General features: G+C 43.9%; 1 long non-coding RNA gene across 2 annotated transcripts; it reads left to right on the top strand.

Moving 5' to 3' along the window:
* Positions 1 to 2,654: 2,654 nt before the first annotated feature.
* LOC110223531 (uncharacterized) lies at positions 2,655 to 18,473 on the top strand. 2 transcript variants are annotated; one of them, XR_013486436.1, is made up of 4 exons: positions 2,655 to 3,895; positions 6,558 to 6,635; positions 7,252 to 7,414; positions 13,071 to 18,473. It is a non-coding gene; the product is annotated as an uncharacterized LOC110223531 (long non-coding RNA). The 2 variants fall into 2 exon arrangements; XR_013486435.1 differs by lacking the exon at positions 6,558 to 6,635 and having other exon boundaries at positions 2,659 to 3,895.
* The last annotated feature ends 1,277 nt before the right edge of the window (positions 18,474 to 19,750 follow it).

Genomic DNA, 19,750 nt, shown 5'->3' on the forward strand with positions numbered 1-19,750 from the left:
ATTAGCGCTAACAGCAATATTGTAGGATGAGCAACTGTGAGTGACTTCACTATTCTCAACAACACAATGACCCAAGTCAATCCCACGGGACTAATAATGAAGCACACTATCAACCTCCAGAGAAAGAACTGACATTGTCAGGAGACAGACCGAAGCATGCTTAAAAAAAGGGAAAGGAAATAGAATGTTAGAGTTGGGGGAGACTTTAGAATATAAAGTATCATAGCCATAGATCTTAGAAGGAGGAACACCAAGGCCCCTGAGATTAGAACGTGGTCTATCAGAGCTGGGAAAGACCTTGGAGATCATCTGATTCAACACCTCATTTTCCAGAGGAAGAAACCAGGGCCCAGAGAAGGCAATTAATTCACCTGAGGCACACAGTAAGTGGCAGATCTGGGCCTGAAACCCGGGTCTTCTGAGTCCTAGCCCAGTGTTCTTTTCTCCCCAAGGCTGATGGTTTACTATCCTTGGTTGTGAAGAACCGAAGAAAAGAAGAGACACCCTCGGCCACCTCTGACTACAGAAAACTCTGCTCTGAGCCTCCTAACCTGAGATCTGGATCCTCGTCCCAATTCTGCCATTAACGGGCTGTGGGATTTGGAGCCACCCACTTGTCCTCCCTATGCTTTTCTTTCTTCCTTTCTTCCTTCCTTCCTTCCTTCCTTCCTTCCTTCCTTCCTTCCTTCCTTCCTTCCTTCCTTCCTTCCTTCCTTTCTTTCTTTCTTTCTCTCTCTCTCTTTCTTTCTGGGGGGGGGGCTAGGCAATAGGGTTAAGTGACTTGCCCAAGGTCATGCAGCCAATAAGTGTTATGTGTCTGAGACCAGATTTGAACTCAGGTCCTCCTGACTCCAGGGCTGGTGCTCTATCCACTGTGCCACCTAGCTGCCCCGCTATGCTTTTCTCTTCAACAAGATGGAGCAGTCATATTAGATGACCTCCAGCATTGTTTCAAACTATTCTGTTCTCTGAAACTATATGGTTGTCTGGGGACAGGAGGCAGGATCACATAATGGGATGGACTCAGGAAATGGGGTCAGGAGCGACCTGGGTTCAAATTTCAGCTCAGGTATTTGCTAGCTGTGGGACCCTGAGCAATGTCACCCCAATGCTACCATGGCAGATCAAAGGAGGCTGTCAGTGGGGCAATTCTTGTACATAGTAATAATAACAGCCAATGGGCTGCTATATGACCTTGGGCAAGTCACTTAACCCCAATTGCCTAGCCAAAAAAATACTACTAATAATAATAGCGAAAAAATAAAAATAAAAGCAATGATTTCAGTTAAATTATCTGCCCTATTATTGTGGTTTAAGTAGCTAGCTCTTATATAGTGCTTTAAGGTCTGCAAAGCACTTTACAAATATTATCTCATTTGAGCCTAACAACAACCTTGGGGGATCAGAAAGAAGGAAAGGAATTAAGCTTTTATTAAGTGCCTACTATGTGTCAGGCACTATGCTAAGTACTTTACTAGCAGCAGCTCCTTTGATCCTTATACCAGCCTTGGGAGATAGGTACTATTATGATACCCATTTAACACTTGAGGAAACTAAGGCAGACAGGAGTTAAGTGACTTGCCCAGGGTGACACAGCTCCTAAGTGTCTGAGGCTGGATTTGAACTCAGGTCTTCCTGACACCAGTCCTAGTGCACTATGTGCTGCACCACCTGGCTAGTGATAAAAAGAAATCTTGTTAGGCATTGTGTGCCACATGACATATCTGAGCCTCAGCCTGTCTATAAAATGGGCACAATAATAGTTTCATTATCTACCTCACCGTAATTGCTGAGCCCCACACATGGACACAGCCTCACCTACATATAGGCGAGCTATTACTTTATTATCACTGTCATTATTATTATTGGGCCCTTTCCAGGGACTGCCCACCAATTCACTGAGGACTTGCTTGGGAGACACTGAAAGCCTGGCTGCTGATTTGGTTTTCTCTCCCTGGCACCAACTCCAGAGTGCTGGAGAGAATTCGCCCCAGTTCTGGTAAGTACTTGGAGGCTTCCCCGCCAGGGGGTGGTTCCCAGCAGTGGGCAGTAGGATCGATGAGTGGCCAGCTGTTCCCGAACAGGGGCTGAAAAACCTGCAGCAGAGGGAAAGAGGAAGGAGAGGCATCTCTTCTAAGCCCAGTGTAAAAGCTTAGAAGTTCAGTGCTCTCGGTGAGATTCAGCTGAAGGTTTATTCTCGCCAGCCTGCCTTGAACTGAATAAATACCTATTTAATGGAGGCAGGACAGTGGTGGAGGGGGAGAAGCAATGGGCTGGGAGTTAGGGGGCTTGGGTTGCTGTCTTGGCACTTCCATTTACTGGCCAGAGGACCCCAGGCAAATCATTTTCCCTTTCTCATCACTCTTTCCTTATTTGTCAATAAGGAGATTGGACCAGATGATTTTGAAAGCGCTAGCATTTCATGTTCTATGTTGTAAAGGCCCTCCTAGAGCTGATATTCTATGTTCTAGGCTCTATTCCAGACTACACATTCTATGTTCTAAATGTCCCTCCTGACTCTGACATTCTTCATTTCTTCTATTTCTGTAAGGTCCTTTTTTTAGCTCAGATATTCTGTGTCCTGAGGGCCCTCCCTAAGTCAGACACTGTGTTTTGTCATGAAATACCCTCTCTAGGTTACTCCCTCGATTTAGCAATTGAACTCAGTAGGTAGACAGTGACTACTCTAGCTAGGGGGTAATCCTATAAGTGGCAGCTCCTACCGCTCTAACGCCTAAGCTCCAACAAGGGTGTTTCCCGTTAACAATCAGTCACTAGAAGCGAAGCAGAGCCAAGATGGTGGAGTAGAAAGAAGAAGTATAATGAGTTCCCCTCCCCATCACCCTCTCATCCCCACCCCTGCCTCCAAACAGATTTAGAAAAAGCACCAGACTGAATCCTAATTGGGAAATTTAAGGAAAAAAAAATCACAGTGAGTCATTTTTTTCCCAGTCCAGATCAGCATAGGAAGACATATAAAAGAGGTCTGTGGACACTGGAGATTAGGTCTGGCCAGGAGCGAGAATCAGCAGTGCGCTCAGAGCACTCCTGTGTAGGGAGAGACGGGGCAGCAGGGCAAGAAGAGATCTCAGATGTGGCCCATAGCGAAGCGTGGTGAGCTTTCAGCACCATCAGCACCACCATGGCTCCCAGATCCACAGGGAAGCACTGAGTCAGGGTGTGGGAACACGTGCCACCCCGCAGCTTTGTCACTGTCCAGTTCCAGGTCACAGGTCTAAGGTGGCCTGCAGAAGGCACCTGCGCCAGAGGTAGCATTCTGGGATAAAGAGTGATCTCAGACCCTAAGCTGTGTGCCCAGGAAGGAGAAAGCTCAGAAGCAAGCAGCCGTGGCCTAGACCTCACCAAGAGCAAAGCAGGGGCTCGGTTTCAACGTCTAGCCCAGCCAGCAGAGGAATAACCAGGGCAGGAATCTCAGACCAAAGTGGAGCCTCCAGTTTTGTTTTTTTTTTGCTCTTAATTAGCAGAACTTCCCAGTTGACTGACAGTAGCTGAGACCAGCAGATTTTACTGTTGCTCAGACCCAAGCCCAGGTCAGGAACTTGCAAAGCTTAGACCTGGATTAGACTGCTTGGAGAGTCCTGAAAACCCTGAGCTTGAGTTGTTTTTGAGATCCTGGAACAACAAAATATTCAATACCCCAAGAAAGTAGCCTCAGGAGAAGCCCAGAACTTTCCTCCGGAAGTGCTGTAGTGCTCAGCCCTAACATCAAATTTGGAGTCATTTTACAGATGAGAAAACTGAGGCAAATAGGGTTGTGACTCACCCACCATTACACAGCTAGTAAGTGTCTGAGGTTGGATCTGAACTCAGGAAGATGAGTCTTCCTCATTCAAGGCCCTAACAACAGGTAACAACCTGTCCTGCCTGGCACATGGTAGGTGCTTACTAAGTGTTCTCTCTAAAATGCTGCTAACTGATGAATGCTCGTATTTTTCTACTGCTTTTAAACTGACCTAGAATCCTTGCCTGACTGGGAGATCCTTAAGGACTGCTTAGAAACCCTGAATAATCAACCCCAAGTACTTAATCTCTTTTCTTGGGAGCCTTATACTTGTCTAGGGCTTAACTGATTCTGTCTCTTTAATCTCTAACCCAGCCTCCTTGGCCTATTACTGGGTGAGGTTGGGATTTCACTTGGATTGTCCAGGCAGTGGCAAGGTTCCATGGAAAAAACTGGTTGACATATGTTGTTGCAGGGACCCAGAGAAATTTTAGCATGACCCATGTGGAAAGACACCCTTGGAGATTTTGTCCAGATCTCCAGTTGCATTCTCCACGTGTTTCAAGAATCGGGGGGAAAAACTGTGGATGCTTTCTGTTGTTGCAGGGACCTAGAGGAATTTGATCCCATTAAACCTGCTCTGTGAGTGGGAGTCTACAGTAGGGAGTGGGGTGGGAGAAGAGCCTTAGTGGAAGAAGAAAAGGGTGAAGTGTCCCTCCCTTCCACCTCAGCCAATGATAGTGACCTGAGGGGGTGTATGTGGGAAGGATTCCCTCTTGTTGACCCCAGGTTCTAATTCCTTCTGGGAGAGTTCCCCACGGCCTGGGAAGCTCTATAGGGATCATTTCCTTATGAGATAGGAAGATGGATTTCTTAAAAAAAAAAATCTTTGTTGCCTTTTTGGCATCCAGATTGTTGCAGTTTCATGGTGTGTTATGGGGGTCTTCTCAAAGAATTCAGAGTCAGACTACCTCTAAACCAAGCAAGCATAGGCATTTATTGAGGATTGACCGCCCTCAGAAGTGGGAGGAAGCTGTGACTTCAGTGAAAGCAAGATGAAGTTTTACAAGGTAAAGATGCAGTTACATAACAGAAATTATGAATATTAAAAAAGCAGGAGGGATTTGTTAAGAGATGAGGTAATGGGGAGGGGTCCCTTCTATGCTCCAGTGGTCAAACATCCTGTTCATGCTGCTTTCTAATTGGCTAGCTACTATGGTCCTGTCTGGTCAAGATGGATACTTAGGTATTGTGGTCCTGTCTTGGGCTAAAATGGATGATGTGATTGTGGCTGAGCACAAGGACACACCTGTTCAAATATGTCAATTGGATCTGGGGGCAGTGACTAGTGAGGGGCAGTGGCTATATTGAGTCTGGGGACCTGAGGTGTGGTTAAAGCCAGATTGTGTACTTAAATCAGGACATGTCTGCTGTCCAGTGGGGCCCATAAGGAAGCTGGAACGTTGGCACTGGGGGTAGCTTTATTAGGATTCCATCAAGGTCAGGGACTTAGCGAGTTCTAGGCAAGTCTTTGATAAACTTTATAAGATGTTCTCTGCTGATTCAGCATGGCAGGTTTCACTGTTTGCGTGGGGTTGATTGCTATCTGTGCCATGTGGACTATCTTGAGATTCTTTCCTGTGTGATATTGGAGAAACAGATTAAAGGATGAGCTTATGCCTTTCTGGAACCCCTGGGGACTGTTTCGGATAGGGGATACGGACAATATGTTCAAATTGCACTCCACTTGATTTGCTGGAGAAGGCAAGGTTTTGAACAGTGTGGGGATTGTAATGGGTCACTAGCCAATGAGCATTTCATCCCATCCTTTGAACATCTGAAGTCTCCTGGTGGCTAGCCAGGTCCGATGGATAGAGTACTGGACCTGGAGTCAGGAAGACCAGATTTCAAATCCAGTCTCAGACTCTTCCTAACTATGTAAACATGGGCAACCTCAGGGATTCTTGTGAGGATCAAGTGAGACAATATTTGTGAGGCACCTTGCAAATCTTAATGCGCCATATAAATGCTAGCTATTCATTATTAATTCTGCCTGGGGCATCCCCATGTGGAAGCTGGATAATTCTGCTTCTGGGCATGGGTTAATAGAATGGTCCTACTCCCCAACTTGGGAGCCGTGCTGAGGTACTGTGTGCCTTTTGAATTGACCACTGAGTCAGAACCAGGAGTACATATAAAAAATGCCCACATGGGCAACTCACTTCTTCCTAAATTAGCTGCATTCCCCCAGGAGGTGAGGATTGCTATGAGCCTGGGATAGGAAGAGAAAACTGGTGCTAGTGGCCTTCCCTCCCCTATGATATTGGCATGAAACCATGAGTATATGTTTCTCTCTCTCTCTCTTGTGTCCATTCTTTCTTGACTTAGGTGAAGGAACATTGTAGATATCATGGACCAGGCTTCAACCTCACGAGCTTCTGAAGGTTGGGAGAGCTCCAGAAGCTAGAGTCCATGCTAGAATTTGCAGATAGCCAAGGCTACTCCACCAGCACAGCCTTGAGGACCAATTGGGACCAGCCCAGCAATGGGTTGACCCCATAGCCAAGATGCTGGGTCCTATGTTCGAGGGTGTGACACTGCCCATTGGCTGTGCTCAACCCAGAAGTGAATTTGGTGGGGTGAATGCTTTCTAGCAACTACTTTAAGGTTGAGCCTATTCTCCCCAGGGACTGACCTGGTATAAAGAAGCATATGCTCCTGGGTGTTGGGGAGAAGTGTTTATACTTCTGTTCTTGCTATATCTTCTCAGTAAGTAATGTTAATTGGTTAAATGATATGAGTGCTCTAATTACAGGTGATTGATTTTGGAGAAAACACAGAAATGGGGGCTCAGGCTGATAACATCACAGAAGAACTCCATAACCTTTCAGAGGTACCTGTAGGACCCTGAGGGGGTAATGTAGAACCAACTCAGCAATATAAGTGGGGTTTGAGATAAGGACCCCTCAGAGCTTCTAAAGGTTATACCGATGAGGTGAACCAGAGAATGGCTTGCCCAGAGTCACACAGCTAATAAAATAATAAGACCTTGAACCCTGGTCATAGGGTCATACATCTAGAGACTGAAGAGACAGAAGAGACCATCTGGGCCAACCCCTTCATTTTACAGATGAGGAAACTGAGGTTCAGGATGGCTAAATAATGACTCTGAATGCAGTGATCTTTCCTATGTAATCTTCTATCTACATAGACATCTATTCTCTGCCTTATCCCCAATTTTTGGGAATCTATCTCTCTACAACTCTTTTATTCTGTTAGGTGATGAGGCCCTCAAGGGCAGGGACTGTCTTTTGCCTTTCTTTGCATCCCTAGAGCTTAGTACAGCGCCTGGCACATAGTACGCGTACTGACCGTCCCCTAGCAGTGTGCCCCAACCCACCAACACGCCTAACTTGGAAGCTGCGTGCCTAGCCTGCCACCTTGTGGGTTCTGGAGTCAATAGCAGCTCAGGTCTGGGAGAATGCTAACTCTGACCTTATTCTTGGCAGAGCCTGGGACTGGCTTGGTGGATTGCTCCAACGAGGCTGTAACTGGTCCCTCCTCTGAGCTCCGGCCCCTCTCCCCTGACCCAGGAGGCCTGAAGTAAAAATGGGGAGTGAGAAAAGGGAATCCCTCCACGGTGTCCGTCCACAGTACAACAGGGTCATCTTGGTATGTGTTCCCTTCCGTCTGCTCCCTTCTGATCTCAGCTCCTTCTCTGGGATCTCAGTTCTTTTATTATCTGTGCCTTTGTCTCTTAGCTTTTTATACGTTGGCAGGGGCCTTGATTGTGGCCTTCACCCCCACCCCCAGCTTCTTGAGAGGATTTGTGTCTCTGTTTCTTTCCCTATAACTTGGGCCTCTCTCTCCCTCCTTCACTTCTTCCCTTTTGCTTTCATGCACTCTCTTCTTTCTCTTTTTACTCTCTCTCTCTCTGTCTCAGCTCTCTATTTCTCTTCTCTGTCTCTCTGCCTCTATCTCTGTCCTCTCTCTGCTCTATCTCTCCTTTGTCTCTGTCTCTCTCCATTCTCTGTCTCTGTGTGTGTCTCTCTCTCTCCTTTTTCTGTTTCTCTCTATGTGTCTCTCTCCTTCTTTGTCTCTCTTTCATCTTGATTTTAGTCCTCCCTCTGTCTCTGTCTTTATCTCTGACTCCCCTTTCTCTCTGTCTCCTTTTTCTGTCTTGGTGTTTCTCTGTCTGTCTCTATTCTGTCTCCTTTTTCTCTGTGTCTCTGTCTGCCTGTCTCTGTCTCTTTCTCTGTCTGTCTGTTACTCTCTCTCTCTTTCTCTTCTATCTGTCTCTGTCTCTGTTTCTGTCTCTCTCTCCCCCCTGCCCCTGACTTCAGACAAGGGAAAAACCATGACAGAGAAGCAGAAGCCTTCAGAAGGCTGGCATCTGAAACCTGACAATGTCCCTGGTCTCCCAGTGGCCTCATACTTGTTAAATTTAGTGTCAAAGGCAGACCAGGTTCCGGGAAGCAGCAGCAATCTGCCTCTGAGGCGCTGGCATCACACACAGAACAGATGGCACCACCCATGGACGATCCCTTCAAGTGGGCCCTGGGGCTAGGCAAGGCTGGGGATGGCTCAATTCTGCCCTTCGGGGACAACAGTGGCAATCATCGATCACTCGACAAAGCTCATTAAGCGCCTGCCCTGTGCCAGGTACTACACAAAGAAACGAGACAATCCCTGCTCTCCAGCTGACGTGACATCCCCCGGCCAGCTCCACAGCATAGGCCGCTTCATTACCAGCTGCCTGGACTAGAGCCGTAGCCTCCTGAAACATTTCGCCTCGACTTTCTCCATCTCCAACCACCCTGTCTGCGCTGAGACACCAATCATCTTTAGCATAGAGCTGGCCGTGTTACTCCCACTCTGACGTCTTTGAAGTCTCCCTAGTCCGTACTGATTAAAGTCCAAACACCTTTGCCTGGCATTCGAGGCCCTCTGCCATCTGGCATCAATCTACTTTTCCCACTTTATGTCTCTCCTACACTACATTACAGTCAGACTGGACCACTTGTGCCTCCCCTGCCCTTCCCACCCCAGGGCTCTTGTGCAGACTGTTCTCTATGATAAGAAGCTCCTCTTTCCTCCCCATTTTTGTATTTTGAAATCCTGTTGCTGCCTTAAGGACATCAATACTTCAATAACTACATGACTTCATTGAGATGGGCATTACCTCCAACCACACAGACCACAATGCATCCACGCCTGCCCATCCTGTGCAACTCTTATCCAGCTCTTCCCATAAGTTCACCACAGGGGGCTTGACCCAATGTGCCTGGGGCCTTACACTCTCTTGATATTACATAAATATCAATGAATGTCAATAGCCAGGTGGTGCAATAGATCTGGAGTGCTGGACCTGAAGTTCAGAAAACTTGAGTTCAAATCTAGCCCTGCACACTTGCTAGCTGTATGACACTGGGTAAGTCAATTAACCTCTGCCTGCCTCAGTTTCCTCAACTATAAAATGGGGATAATAACAGCACCTACCTCCCAGGTTTTTATAAGGATCAAATGAGATACTATTTGTAAAGTGCTTTGCACAGTACACTAGTTGGCACTAAATAAACGTTCGTTTCCTTCCTTCCCTTCTCTTTTCCTTTCCTTTCCTTCCCTTCCATTTCTTTTTCTTTTTCTTCCTTCTTCCCTCCCTCCTTCTTTTCCTTCCTCTCTTACCTTTCCTTCCTTCCTTCTTTCCTTTCCCTCCTCCCTTCTTTCCTTTCTTTCCTTCCTTCCTTGCTCTCCCTACATGACTGGCCCATCTTTTTTTTTTCTTTTTTTGACAATACATTTCTCTGCTGACATCCTTTATATTGTATCATTTTCTACGTCATTATTTCAGGAATCTCATATAATTTTTTTGTTCAGTTGTTTCACTCATGTCTGACTCTTCATGAGTAGTTTGGAGTAGTTTGCCATTTCTTTCTCCAGTTCATTTTACAGATGGGAAAACTGAGGCAAACAGGGTTAAGTGATTTGCCCAGGGTCACACAGTTAAGTAAGTGTCTGAGGTCAAATTTGAACTCAGGGAGGTGAGTCTTCCTGACTCTAGGCCTGGCACTCTATCTATTGTGCCACCTGGCTGCCCCAATCTTATATAATTTTGATGTATTTATGTATGCAGGAAGGCCCCTTGTTGGGGAGGGGCGTGTAAAACTCTACCCAACCAAGTACTCTACTTATAGTCAATGAATGAAGAGGACAGTCCACATTTTCCAGTTGTTTGTGTATCTATGACACTCACTGCCGTCTGCTGTAACTTGCCCCTTCTCAAATTTTCGTCAAGAAATGCCCTCCACACATTGGTGGAATGTTCTCGTAAAACAATTTTATGAATGAGAAATTAGGCATATGGGCCAGTAGTTTTGACATTTTCTGGTCTCCCATTTTATTGGTAATGGCAGAGTCCAAGATATTTTTTTCTTATCCCTTTGTTATTCTCTCCACTTTCAGACACCTTGAGAGTTAATCTCTCAGTGTCCTTGAAATGGTGTCACCTCCAGCATGGACCTCCCCTAAGTGTACTTGGCCTGGGCCAGCTGCTTTTCATGGTTTTGTTTTCCTTAGTTGACAATGAGACACACACATGGAAACCCGTGTAGGCGAGATGACTCACACAGCTAGTACTGACTGCAAGGCCCTGCAAGCCTTTCTTTCCTAACGGAGCCCTCGGACCACTTCCTCCTGGGAACAATATCCCGGCCAGGCTGGCCACTCAACTGACCTCCCGGGTTCTGTTCCTCTGGGTAGTCAGCTCTCAACTATCAAATCTCCACAGTCGTCTCTCTTTTCTGTTGCTAGAGGTCATGCTCCTTTAAGCTGTTTCCTGTTTCTCATTCTCTGTGTCTGTGTTTGTCTTCCTCCTACTAGACAAAGATCTTTGATGAAAGATACCACAGCCGATGGTGAAGTTGGCAGCGGTTGGGGAGGGAGAAGAAATGAGAGAGAAATCCCCATCCTGTCCTTTGGTATATGTATGAGGATCACAAATGCACAAAGTTGCTCCCTAACTTGAATGTGTCTCAACTGCTAATCAGGACTGGCAAACTTGTCTTTTTTTTTCTTTTACATTTAATTTTAATTTTATTTTTCTTAATTGTTGTTGTTCAGTTGTTTCAGTTATATCCCACTCTTTGTGACCCCATTTGGGGTTTTCTTGGCAAAGATACTGGGATAGTTTGCCATTTCCTCTCTAGCTCATTTTACAGATGAGAAACTGAAGCAAACCAGGTTAAGTGACTTGCACAGGGTCACACAGCTACTAAGTGTATGAGGCTAGATTTGAACTCAGGTCTTCCTGACTCCAGGCTGCTGCTCTATCTGCTGCACCACCTAGTTGTCCTTTTTCTCAATTGCATATAAACAAAAATTTAAAAAAAATTTTTTGTTGGAGGCAATTGGGGGTAAGTGATTTGCCAAGGGTCACACAGCTAGTAAGCTTCTGAGGCTGTATTTGAGCTCAGGTCCTTCTGAAGCCAGGGCCAGCGCTCTATCCACTGCACCACCTGGCTATTCCTTTAACATTAATTTTTTAAAATTTTGAGTTTCAAATTTTCTATCTCCCTTCCTCCCCTCCCCCTTCCTTGAGAAGGCAAGCAATTTGATATAGATTATGCATGTGAAGTCATGCAAAACATTTCAATGTTAGCCGTGTTGCAAAGGAAAACACAGACAAAAAAAAAATAAGAATAACAAAGAAGGTTTAAAAAGTGTGCTTTGATCTACATTCAGACTCTGTCAGTTCTTTCTCTGGAGATGGATAGCATTTTTCATCATGAGTCCTTCAGAATTGCTTAGATCATTGTGTTGTTGAGAATAGCTAAGTTATTCACAGCTGATCATCATCCTATGTTGTTGTTACTGTGTATAATGTTCTCCTGGGTCTGTTTACTTCGCTATGCATCAGTTCATGTAAGTCTTTTTAGGGTTTTTTTTGTTTGTTTTGTTTTTTGGTGAGGCAATTGGAGATAAGTAACTTGCCCAGGGTCACACAGCTAGTAAGTATCCTGTGTCTGAGGCTGGACTTGAACTCAGGTCCTCCTGACTCGAAGGCCAGAGCTCTATCTACTGTGCCACCTAGGTGCCCCTATTATCAGAATTTTTTTAAAAAACATCATGTCATGATTTCTTATGGCACAATAGTATTCCATCACAATCGTATACCACAACTTGTTCAGCCATTCCTCAATGGATGGGCATGGTCTCAATTTCCAATTCTTTGTTACCACAAAAAGAGCTGTTATAAATATTTTTACACATATAGATTCTTTTCCCTTTTCTTTGATCTCTTTGGGATGTAGACCTAGTGGAGATATTGCTAGGTCAAAGCGTATGCACAGTTTTATAGCCCTTTGGCCATAGTTCCAAATTGCTTTCCGGAATGATTAGATCAGTTCACAAATCCACCAACAATGCAGCAGTCCTTGTGAGAGCGACCAGGGACACGGCCAGTCTTTTGGCCAGTCAATGGAAAGCTGCCTTGCTAATTTCATTAGGGAAAACTCTTTCACACTTGGTTTAAGTTCCAACTTACTCCCATCTTTTACTGAAAGCATACCCTACCCTTCTTAATTCTAGTGCCTTCCCTCTGTAAATTTTTTTTTATTTATCCTGTACATAGCTTGCTTTGCATATATTTGTTTACATGTTGTCTCCCTGTTAGATTATAAACTCCTTGAGGACAGTATTCCCAGCACGTTGGTACAGTGCCTAGTACGTAGTAGACCTTTAATAAATTGATGATTGATTAAAACGAGAAGAAGGCATAAACTCATGTTTGTACTTTGTTTTAACACATTAACATTTCATCTCTTTATTTTCTGTGATCTCATCACAGTGATTATACCAACTGATCTGGGGAATAAAATAAACTCCCTGCTTGTACATTTCCCCAAATATAATCCAAGAGGGGCAAGAAACGTTTCAGAATGCACTGCTGAAGCTACAAAAGGAAACAGTTCCAGTGAGGAGTCAAACTATGAGTTATCGGAAAAGGTTGATGTGGGTTCATTGGTAACCCACAAATCCCTCTCAGCCAGGGGTGGGGAACCTGTGGCCTCAGGCCACACATGGCCCTCTAGGTCCTCAAGTGTGGCCCTCTGACTGAATCCAAACTCCACAGAACAAATCCTTTCATTAAAGATTTTATTTATTAAGAATTTCTGGACTTTAAAAAGATGTCTACAGAACTGATGAAAGCCCGGACAGGTCACAGAGAATGAACAGAAGGATTTGGCACAGTCTTATAAAAATGGCAATAATTGACAAAAAAAAAAGAAGGCAAAGCTGCCTGATCTTTATTTTGTTCTTGTTTTCTCAGCCAAGAAAGCTGATCATTGCCTTGGAAATGGCCAAACAAGCCTGGCCATCAGACTCATGAGAAGTAAGAGAGTAAGAAGGCACCTGGCATCCCCATGATAAATTCCTGTGGGGGAAAGGATGAACCTGGGCCATGCAAGGAGCACACCAAGGAGCCGTAAAGAGGCAAATTTGTGCTTGACATCAAGAACTCCTCAACAATTAGAGTTGCTGCTTCCAGAGGCGGTGGGTTTCCCCTGCCCTCAGAGGGCTTCAAGCAGAGGCCGGACAACCACTGGCCCAGTGTGATACAGTGGTGGGGTCCTTCCATGTATGGGCTGGAGTAGATGGCCACTGAGATCTCTTCCAATTCTCATATTTCAAGATAATCAATATCATTGTTGGCAACTTGATGCTTACTGCAAGTAGCTCCTGATTCTTTTTGTCAAAGAAAGTTTTTGTAATTTTGTTGGACAGGATAGGTTGCTTTCAGGATTCTGCATATTTTATAGGCCTTCAATCTCTTGTTTCTCATTCCTAAACCATATTTTCCAACATATTTTTCACCATCCTCCCTTATGCTCACCTTATGATGATTTTATTAGGAGGGCCTAGGGCATCTAGGTGATGCAATGGATAGAGCTCTAGGCCTGGAGTCAGGAAGAATCAATCTTCCTGAGTTCAAATCTGGCCTCAAATGCTTACTAGCTGTGTGACCCTGGGCAAGTCATCTAACCCTCTTTGCCTCAGTCTCCTCATCTATAAAATGAGCTGAAGAAGGAAATGGCAAACCATTCCAGTATCTATGCCAAGAAAACCCCAAATGGGCTCAAGAAGAGTTACTGGACATGACAGAAAAATGACTGAACAGTAATTGCATGCTTCATGGCATTTCTCTACCTCAGTCCCTGAAACAGATGTTGTCATCTAAATTTTAAATATTCTCATCATGGTCTTTTTTCAGATAGTTGAAATGCAATTTGAGGTGACCAAACATTCCATGAAATTATATTTCTGGTTGCCAACCAACTCCTTTATTTTACTTTCCAAGGACAGTCTGTGAGTCTGCCTTTCATTTAGCTATGGGTTTCTTTAGTCTTCTGGTTTCATTTATAGCAAGAATGCCAACCAAGGTTGACATGATTCAGTTCCCCCAGGACTATGTTCACTTGTCAGTCAGTGGAGAAGGAGCTCATATTTAGAATAGCAATAGCTAAATAAATGTTTGTAGATGGGCTAAGAACCATGTACTTAGATCTCTTTGCTTCCCTGTCTATCATTCTGTCCCAATAACCCTAGAAGGAAGCCACACAGGACGGAGGGCCATTCTGAACTTTGCGGTGTTCTGTGGGTCAAAGAGTGCATCATCAAATGGCCAGCCTACTGGCGATAAGCCCCTCTGAAGCTAATGAGGTTGATCCTTGGGGAAATAGAAGTAAATGGTGGTTGGGACCACACTCAAAGTGTTTTCAGAATGGTAAAAGCTGATGAATCTCGCTTTTAATTGGCATAACCGTTGAGAAATCTGGGCCCTACCTTAACACAGTTTAAATGTCACCACCATCTCTTTCAGAAACTCTTCTTTATCTCCTTGGTTCCTAACATCTTTCCCTCATTTAGCATGCACATAGTACTCAGGATAGACTCCTTCTGTATACTTGTTATGCATATGTATTTGTATTTCTTGATAATCCTACAGTCAATATTTCCCAACTGACATGAGAACCAAGAATGATTTCAGGGGTGTCTCTTACAAAATCTCTTGGGCTCAGTTTTAAAATTCTCTGGCTCCTACTTGGGGGGCTTTAATTTCTAACTTTACTTAGAACTTTAGTTTATTGCACATTTTGTTTTTCCAAAAGACCCCTCAGTCCCCCAGCAAGGACTTAGGCTAACAAGACAGTAAATATGTGACAAGTTTGATTTATACAACAAAAAGATAGAAATCATACCTGAACCTATAGTCTACTAGTAAGACTCCCACTTCCACCAGAGGCTGATATAGTCATTCAAAATTATAGCACTACCCTAAATGGCTTCTTAAAAAAAACCAAAAAAACAGGGGGCAGCTAGGTGGTGCAGTGGATAGAGCACTGGTTCTGAAGTCAGAAGGACCTGAGTTCAAATCCGGCCTCAGACCAAACACTTGACACTTACTAGCTGTGTGACCCTGGGCAAGTCACTTAACCCCAATTGCCTTTTAAAAAAAAACAGAAACAAAAAAAGTCTACATTTTTTACTTCTACAGTTATCCCTTCTACATTGCTACTTTGCCATCTCAGCTTTAATATATCACGGTCAGCATAAAAAATTAAATGATAACATTTTGGGAGTTTTGTGGAAACCGTAGACAAAATGCGAAGGACAGCAGACAACACAGAAAAAATTTAGAAACTCAGAAATGCATATGTATACTATTGTATAATATCAACACCCAATAAAAGAAAAATAAAAAATTCCGACTTTTTCTCTGGTACAAAGGGAGGGCAAAGAAATTTTATGCAGATTTTCTAGATCATGAAGGGAGGGTAGAGGTGGGGGATGTGCCACACCGCTAACTGCCCCCCCCCCATGATGTAGAAGGGATAACTGTACTTCCTTTTGTCTCACTTCCTTTTAAATCTTCTGCAAACCTGGCTTCCAACCCCATCACTCAACGGGAATGTCTCTTTCCAAAGATACAGATGCTGTCTTAATTTGCCAATCTCATAATGTTGTAGCAGTCTCTATCCTTCTTGACCATTTTCTGCTTTTGACACTGTTGACTCCCTTCTTTTCTTAGATACTCCCTTCTCTCTGGGTTTCTATGACCGTGATCACTCTTGTCCTCTTCCTACCCGAATGACCTCTTATCAATCTCCTCAGCTCTCATTCTCCCACCCCCCAAATCACTGTCCTGAGCTGTCTTCTAATTTCTCTCTATACTCTCTTACTTGGTGATGCCATTAACTCCCGTGAGTTTAATTGTGATCTCTATGCATATGACTCTCAGATCTCTATATCCAGCTCTATCTTTTCTAACGAGCTCCAGTCATGAATCGCATTTTGAACAGCATGTCCCATAGGCATCTCAAACTCAACACGTCCCAAAAGAGTTCATTCTCCTACCCCTTCCCCAAACCTACCCTTCTGAATTTTTGTAACACTTTGGAGAATGCCTTCCGGCATCCTTCTAGCATCATCATTGATTCCTCATTCTCATTCTCAACCAAATCTTGTTATTTCTCCTCCTAAAACATCGCTCATCCATGTCCCCTTCTCTTCCCTCACATGACCCCACCCGAGGTCAGGCCCTTCTCACCTTTTACCTATTGCAAAGACCTTCTCATTGGTCTCTCAGCCTCAAGTTTCTGTGTTCAAATCTGTTCTCCACATACTGAGGTGATTTTCCTAAGGCTAATTTTTTTTAAAAAACCATATCACTTTCCTACTCAATAAATTCCAGTGACGTTATTCACTATAGGATCATATATAAATTCCTCTGTTTAGCTCTTAAAATGCTGGCTCCTCTGACCTTTCCAGAATGATTACACTGTGGTCCCCTCCATGGATTCTAGGGGGCAGTTAAACTGGTCTGTGTGCTATTCCTTGTAAATATCTTCATGTCCCGTCTCCATCTGTCTTTGCACTGGCAATCCTCCATATCCAGAATTTCCTCTCTGCAGCTGACCTCTCTTCTATGCGTCATCCTCTCACTATAGAACGTGAGCTCCTTGAGATCAGGGACTGATTTCTTTTTTAGTCTGTGTCTCTATCAATCAGCCAGGCAACAGTCAGTTAATAAACGTTTATCAAGTGTCTGCTGTGTGCCAGGCACTGTGTTAAGAGCTGGGGATATTAAAAAAAAAAAAAAGTAAAAAACAGTCCCTGACCTCACAGTATAATGGAGGAGCCAATAAGCAAACAAGTATAAAAACAAGCTATAGACAGGAGAACTAGGAAATAATTAATGGAGGGAAGGCACTAGAATTAGGAAGCATTGGAGAAAAGCTTCCTGGAGAAGAGGAGATTTTAGTTGGGACTCAAAAGAAACCAGGGAAGCCAGGAGGCAGAGATGAGGAGAGAGAGCAGTCCAGGCATGGGGGACAGCTGGAGAAAAGCCCTAGTTTTTAGCACAGTGCTTGGCATACAGTAAGTGCTTAATCAATCCTTTTCAATTTGTTTCCATTCCTCACCTCCACCTCTTGGATTCCTGGCTTCCTTTAAGACATTGCTCACCCACCCCACTTTCTGGAGGAGGCTTTTCTTTGTTCTCTCTGGATCTACTGCTTTGCATATACATAGATATGTGAGGTTAGTTTTCCCTGTTAGTCTGTTTCACTTCTATCAGAATCTGCAGCCCCCATGTTCTGCAGTGTGTGGAACACAGTAGGTGCTGAGTAAATGCTTGTTGATCAAATAAACTGATTGGGTTCCTAGAGAGTCGCCTTTCTCCTTTCCTCAGCAATATCTGGTCCAAGTGCCTCACAGTACCAGTAAAGGGCAAAATCCAGGTATGACCCTCTACGTTGACTCTGTGCCTCCTGGCTTAGATACTCCTTAGAGTATCTAAGAAAAGAAGGGGGTCAACAGTGTCAAAAGCAGAAGGAAGGTTCTGGACCTTCCTATGGTTTTCAATCTCATGGTTCCTTGCTTTTCTCAGATTCTACCACAGCATATTATCATCATCATCATCATTATTAGTAGTAGTAGTATTACATAAATGCTATTAATACACAAATCAATAATTTAACATTTGAGTATTAACACATAAATTAATATACCATAATACATGATTAACACATAAATGCCATTATGATTATATAGGTTTACATATTATTATAAATGCTTTTACTAATACTAAAAATAGCATTTATGTAGCACTTTAAGGTTTGTAAAGTGCTTTATAAGTATTATCTCACTTTATCCTCATAACACCTTTGAAAGTTAGGTACTATTCTTATCCCTATTTTACAAATGAGGAAACTGAGGCGGCGGACAGCGGTTAAGTGACTTGCCTAGGGTCTAAATATCTGAAGCCAGATTCAAAATCAGGTCTTCTTGACTTTTAGGCCAGGACTCTTCCCACGCTTATCTGACGGTACCATATTCTACGATGGAGTGTGGTTAAGTGAATAAGGTGCTGTGAGATCCCATGAGGAAGGGATCAAAGGGATTAGGGCTTTCATGTAATTTTGTTTCAGGGCTGAGAAAGTTAGTCCCAAGTCCTTCAGTACTTACTTCAGAAAGTGTGCATGTGTATGTGTATGCAAATGTATGTATATATGCACACATATTACAAATACGTTATATACTATAGAACAAAATATGCATGCAAGAATACTTTGCAAACCTTAAAGTGTGATAGAAATGTGATTAACAATAACATAATAATATATACATGTTATTAACAATGATAATAATAATAATAAACGTATTGCTTCTCTCTGTGTAAAGTATTCTGGGGGGAAAAAGAACTTATTCCTTGCTGTTCAGCTTTCAGGTGGCGAGTCTCGATAGTTGAGTCTTGAAATTAATTAAGCACCTACTATGTGCTAAATAAAATAAATAGTATATGATATATACTATGTCACTGTGCTAAATGCTTGGGATACAAGGACAGGCCAAAACGATATCTCTTCTCAAGAAGCTCATAACCCAAGCTTGGCTACGCTGGTCCTAAGCACACAAGCATACCATCCATCACCAAGGGAACGGACATTTATTAAGTATCTACTATATCTGTAATATGATCTCATTTGATCCTTGCAAATGGGAGGTGGGTGCTATTACTATCCTCTTCTTCCATTTGGGGAAGTTGAGGCAGACAAAAGTTAAATGAGTTGCCCACGGTCCAGCTAGTAAGTGTCTGGAGCTCGATTTGAACTCAAGTCTTTCTGAGTCCAGGCCTGGCATTCCATCCACTGCACCACCTAGCTGCCACCAGACACATACTTAGACTTTCTCCAGCTTGGTAAGAACTTGTGCTCTGCTAGTGTAGGTATCTACAATCCTGTTGCAATGTTGCAGCAGAGGAAGATCTCAGCAAAGAAGACTCAGGCAAATAAATAATCAGCAATGAAACACATTCTAAACCAGGGGTGGGGAACCCCTGTTAAACAGATCCACTCTCTCTGTAGTATAAGAATTGGAAAAGATTTTGCTAAGCCCTTACTATATGCCAAGTGCTATGGATATAAATAGAAAAGCAAGATGGTGCGGCAGTGGAGCAGATGGAAAGGCCCAATAGTCATTGCAATACACTTTCAGGGTGGATGACAAGTCTTGAGGTGTCCTAAGGGTGAAAAGGCAGTATTTGAGATTCTGGAGGGCTTAGAGAAAGGCCACATGGGAAGGCCTGGTGGCAGATTATAGCTGGGAACTCCCTTGCTTGTCCCAATGGTATGAGTGCCCAATTCTGACCAATGACTGTTAGGAAGAGGTAGTGATCATGGCACTGGGTTACCTCCAGTGGGAGGTCGGCATCCAGTAGGGAGGGGGGTATCAGGAACTTTGTGGGGACTGGGTAATGGGAGCAGGGGTAGGTGGAAGAGAATGGTCCCCAACCCTAACCCAAAAAAGCCCGTTGGGATCTGGGTAAATGCAGCAGTCAGGATGGGGCAGAGGAGGGCAAGGTCCCGATGAGGTTGCTTGTGGGGATCATATCAAAGGGAAGTTGGAGTGAGTCCAATAAGAGAGGAACCTTCCGATATAGAAGGCCGG

This window comes from Phascolarctos cinereus, unplaced genomic scaffold, assembly GCF_003287225.1.
Source record: "Phascolarctos cinereus isolate Bilbo 61053 unplaced genomic scaffold, phaCin_HiC Scaffold_4;HRSCAF=312, whole genome shotgun sequence".
NCBI classification, from domain to species: Eukaryota; Metazoa; Chordata; class Mammalia; order Diprotodontia; family Phascolarctidae; genus Phascolarctos; species Phascolarctos cinereus.